A 5,854-nucleotide genomic window follows, 5' to 3' on the forward strand; every position below is an offset into this window, starting at 1 on the left:
ACACTTTCACAAAATGCTTGAAGACATGGCTAAAGGTCAATCAGATTTGTGAACATGGTCCCTAGCTGTGTGCTGCCGCTTTCCATGTTGTCTGTTGTCTGTAGCTTGTGAGGTGTGGAAACACTTTGTTGCTTTTATGAATTTTGTCTTGCTGCTTTTTGCTCTATGTTGCTCTGTCTGTATGCTACGTCTTGCTTGTCCTATGTTGCTATGTCTTGCTTGTTCTATGTTGCTATTGTCTATATTGTAATTGTTTTTAATAACCTGCCCAGGGACAGCGGTTGAAAATTAGCCGGCTGGCTAAAACCGGCACTTTTACTGAAACATTGATTAATGTGCACTGTCCCTGTAAAAATAAAAATAAACTCAAACTCAAACTCAAAATCACCATATCAATATCAATATCACCATATCAATATCACCATATCAATATCACCATATCACTATCAATATCACCACATCAATATCAATATTACTATATCAATATCACCACATCAATATCAATATTACCATATCAATATTACCATATTAATATCACCATATCAATATCACCATATCAATATCACCATATCAATATTACCATATTAATATCACCTTATCAATATCCCCATATCCATATCACATCACAATTTGCCATATTGCTTAGTAATGCTCGTGGTCATTGCTGAATGACATCACCGTATCTCATGGATATGCCATGTTCCATTCCTCTCCCACAGAGAGAATCAGAGGGGAGAAGAGGAGGAGCCCGTCCCCATTACCTTCCCCCCAGGTGGTGTTTTTGAAGGACATTGTGTGTTACCTGTCCCTACTGGAGAGGGGCACACCAGAGGACAAGCTGGAGTGTGAGTTACAGCGTCTCATTACTAGTGTGTAAACAACCAAGGTATTTGAGAGAGGTCAGTCATGTTGAGTAGTCAAAAGGTGTCACCTAAACTTCGCAGAAAGACATCCTCCCACAATCTGAGTGGATAAGTCAATTCATTAATTCAGGTAGGAAATCATTTTTCCAGCTCAGTCATCAAATACAGGCGGTCTTTCACGCACAAGCACACACACACACACACACACACACACACACACACACACACACACACACACACACACACACACACACACACACACACACACACACACACACACACACACACACACACACACACACACACACACACACCAGTGCCATTTCAGATGACGGAGGACAAGTTTTATTTTTTAATGAGCATGGCCTTATTTCTATTACAGTATATTGGATGACTGTCATTCATATTACATTCACCCAGGTAAATGTAACAGCGATAGGTTTAGGCTACTACATGGTAATATAATTTTCCCTATACCCATCATGAAGTTGCTACAACCTAGCCTTTGAATTAAAGTTTACAACGTAGGTGTGCACAGGTCGAGAGACAAATTTGATATGACAGACAGTGACACATGGACAGATAGTGACATTCAATACCACCTTGCACACTCTTGCCTGCATCTAGCTGATCTAGGGTGTAATCATTAGTCCAACAGTTGCAAACGAGAGTTTCTATTGGACAAATTCAGGTACGTTTATCCCTGTCTTCTTTAAGAAACGTTCTTCAACAGAATCGGCGGAATGAATACAGCCTTGATCACGTGTTAACACAGTTCACAGTTTCATAGCAGCCACGTTGTATTCCTTCTCGCATCTACGTTATGCGCTCTCCTCCTTTCACCTCTTTCCTTAGCTTGTGGACATCAGCTGTATGTGACCAGGTAAAAAACACTTTCCAAGCCAAGCCACTACACACAGCCTACATCGTTGTCACCATATTAGCTAAAGTAACGTCATGGTCAGCATAGCAAATAGAACTAACGCGTTTGTAAACCCAGCTAAATCCAGTAACGTTACAGTGTACAGTCAGGGAAAGCAGTTACACCAGAGGGCCCCAGTGGCAATACATTTGTAAAACCAAAAGCTTGCCTTGACTTGGAAGAGTTCCAGTGTTGTGTGGGATAGTCATAGCCAGCTAGCTAACATAGCATCCCTCTGTTTGAGCAGGGTGTCTCAGTGGGCTAAACTAGCTAGCTGCATTTGCTAGCTAAGTGAAACTGAAAGTACAAACAAATGACAATCTCTATGTCTCTCTATTTTCTCTTCTCTCTCTTTGAGTCAACTACTCACCACATTTTATGCACTGCAGTGCTAGCTAGCTGTAGCTTATGCTTTCAGTACTAGATTCATTCTCTGATCCTTTGATTTGGTGGACAACATGTCAGTTCATGCTGCAAGAGCTCTGATAGATTGGAGGATGTCCTCCGGAAGTTGTGATAATTACTGTGTAAGTCTATGGAAGGGGGTGAGAACCATGAGCCTCCTAGGTTTTGTATTGAAGTCAATGTACTCAGAGGAGGACGGAAGCTAGTTGTCCTCCGGCTACACCATGGTGCTACCCTACAGAGTGCTGTTGGGACTACTGCAGACCTTTTTGCAAAATAGTGTTTTAATCAATTATTTGGTGATGTGATTATATTTAGTATAGTTTTATCTAAAAATGATAACTTTCTAAATGTTTTAACATTTAATTTTTATGAAATTCACTGAGGAGGATGGTCCTCCCCTTGCTCCTCTGATGAGCTTCCACTGACATACACACACACACACACACACACACACACACACACACACACACACACACACACACACACACACACACACACACACACACACACACACACACACACACACACACACACACACACACACACAGGTTGTGAGCAGTGAGTCAGGAGTTAGGCTCCCCTTGGGATTAACTCTGCCTCAGTACCTGTCCTCGTTAGCCCATGGACATCCTAAAACCCTGGTGTGTCCAATAGACTTCTTTAGCGTTGGGAGCTATATCCGCACAATTTGACACAGCTAATCTCTGCTAACTGCTTCCGACATCCCAATAAAACAGGAGTACGTGTCACTCTCTATCACATCCCTGTTCCAACAGAGGAGTGCTGTTGCATCACGGTCTAATACTTCCCCTGCTCCAACACAGGAGTGGTGTTGTGTCACGCTCTAATACTTCCCCTGCTCCAACACAGGACTGGTGTTGTGTCACGCTCAGATACTTCCCCTGCTCCAACACAGGAGTGGTGCTGAGTCACACTCTAATACTTCCCCTGCTCTACAGAGGGGTGGTCTGACTGGGAATTCAAGTGGTGCTGACAGACAGGGACTTCAAGACATTACAGCTGAATCACGGGGTCCCTTTTTTCTCGTTCCCCTCCAGTCATGTTCCGGCTGTACGACACAGATGGCAACGGAGTACTGGACAGCTCGGTTAGTGGCCCTCTCTTCTCTTCTTTTCCCTACTCTTCTGTTCTGGTCTCTCCTTTCATTTTCTCTTCTCTTCTCTCCTTTCTTCTGTTCTGGTCTCTCCTTTCCTCTTCTCTTCTCTACTTTCTTCTGTTCTGGTATCTCCTTTCCTCTCATCACAGCTCCTCTCTTCTCCTCTCATGCAGTGCTAAGCTCAGTGCAATTAGAACAACCCTGTTACAATACATCCTTATTTCCTCTGAACTGCACTGCTTCATTCTTAGATCCTTCAACAGTACACCGAGTCGATATGAAGTAGATATGTACATACACTACCAATACAAAGTTTTAGAACACCTTCTCATTCAAGGGTTTTTCTTAATTTGAACTATTTTCTACATTGTAGAATAATAGTGAAGACATCAACACTATGAAATAACACATATGGAATCATGTAGTAACTGAAAAAGTGTTAAATATTTTATATTTGAGATTCTCAGGATGATATCAGAGGATACTGTCATCATAGAATGATGTGGATGATATCAGAGGATACTGTCATCATAGGGTGATGTGATGTGGATGATATCAGAGGATACTGTCATCATAGGGTGATGTGGATGATATCAGAGGATACTGTCATCATAGGGTGATGTGGATGATATCAGAGGATACTGTCATCATAGGGTGATGTGGATGATATCAGAGGATACTGTCATCATAGGGTGATGTGGATGATATCAGAGGATACTGTCATCATAGGGTGATGTGGATGATATCAGAGGATACTGTCATCATAGGGTGATGTGGATGATATCAGAGGATACTGTCATCATAGGGTGATGTGGATGATATCAGAGGATACTGTCATCATAGGGTGATGTGGATGATATCAGAGGATACTGTCATCATAGGGTGATGTGGATGTGTTATGTACTTGAGTGAAGACCCAAAAGCGGTTTTAACAGAAAACAGAGTTCTTTAATGAAAAACAGGAATGGCATAAATCCTCTTCCAACGTAGTCAATGGAACAAAAATAACGTTAGTATAATGCAGGATGCACCTGCCAGGCGGACTCCGACAGGATAGGACAAGGTGGAAGCAAACGGGACGACAGCTTGCTTCTGGCATCAAAAACACAAACAAGAATCAGACACTGAAAGTAGCAGGAACAGAGAGAGAAATAGAGACCTAATCAGAGGGGGAAGAGAGAACAGGTGGGAAAGAGTGAATGAGCTAGTTAGGGGAGATGTAGAACAGCTGAAGAATGAGAGACAGAGAAGGTAACCTAAAAAGACCAGCAGAGAGAGACAGAGTGAAGAGAAAGGACAGGAACAGACATAACAAGACATGACAGGATGTGGATGATATCAGAGGATACTGTGTTCTGACTGACTTCATTTGTTTTCAAGGACACTCCCTATGATTTTCTTGGGCACGCCAAAATGTGGAGGATTTTTTTGTTTTCTAAACAGAGAACATATGTGAACATCTCTGTCAGTCTCTTGGTCGTAATGTCTGTGGATGTGTGAATGCATTAATTTGTTATCAAGAAGAGCCACAGTGATGTTGTGGTATAATGTTTATCTCGCTTGCTGGGTGTAGGAACTGGACCGCATCATCAATCAGATGGTCCACGTGGCAGAGTACCTGGAATGGGACCTCGGCAGAGCTGCGACCGGTAAGGATGCACACAGCCTTGTGTGTCTTGTTTCCCCTGTTCCCAACGTCTTGCGGCGACCTGAAAAGGCTATCTTAACGACAGTGACAAGGAAATGTTGGATCATTACTGTGTTATAATTTGACAAGACTTTCCTGGACTCACCTCTGTCCTCCCCGTCTCCTGTGCTTTAGATCCTGAAGGAGATGATGGAAGAGATAGACTATGACCGGGACGGAACAGTCACCCTGGAGGAGTGGATCAGAGGAGGCCTCACCACCATCCTCTGCTGGTCCTGCTGGGCATGGAGACGGTGAGGGTGAGGGGTGCAGTGTGTGTGTGTGTGTGTGTGTGTGTGTGTGTGTGTGTGTGTGTGTGTGTGTGTGTGTGTGTGTGATATTATTTGAGAACGGATGCCGTATAGCAGATGCTTTTATCCAAAGTGCATACATGAGTGCATACATTTTAGTAAGTGTATATGATCCCTGTGGGAAGAGAGATAAAGTATGTGTCTGCGGGGGTTTAGTGTCAGTTCCACAAAATCAATTCAGAAAGATTGATGTCTTTCTTTCTCTTTCTCTTTCTCTTTCTCTTTCTTTCTCTTCTCTTCTCTTTCCTTTTCTCTCTTTTCTCTCTGCAGAATGTTCAGGAAGATGGTCAGCATGTGTGGAAACTGAAGCACTTCAACAAGCCAGCCTACTGTAACTACTGCCACACCATGTTGCTGGGAGTTCCTGCAAGGCAGGGCCTCTGCTGCTCCAGTAGAGTGTGTGTGTGGCACTGTAGTTCTACTGTCTCTCTCTGTCTCATTAAAGAGATACTTCAAGATTTTGGCAGAGTCAGAAGAACTCGTGGGTACCATTTTTATGACTCTGTGTCCAGTATGAAGGAAGATAGGTCATATTGTTTCACGAGC

At 43.0% G+C, this 5,854-nt stretch overlaps 1 long non-coding RNA gene across 1 annotated transcript; it reads left to right on the forward strand.

The window, feature by feature from the left end:
* Nucleotides 1–731: 731 nt before the first annotated feature.
* LOC135530267 (uncharacterized) lies at nt 732–4,939 on the forward strand. Its single transcript, XR_010453826.1, has 3 exons — nt 732–845; nt 3,252–3,301; nt 4,884–4,939. It is a non-coding gene; the product is annotated as an uncharacterized LOC135530267 (long non-coding RNA).
* The last annotated feature ends 915 nt before the right edge of the window (nt 4,940–5,854 follow it).

Source organism: Oncorhynchus masou, unplaced genomic scaffold (assembly GCF_036934945.1).
Source record: "Oncorhynchus masou masou isolate Uvic2021 unplaced genomic scaffold, UVic_Omas_1.1 unplaced_scaffold_13088, whole genome shotgun sequence".
NCBI classification, from domain to species: domain Eukaryota; kingdom Metazoa; phylum Chordata; class Actinopteri; order Salmoniformes; family Salmonidae; genus Oncorhynchus; species Oncorhynchus masou.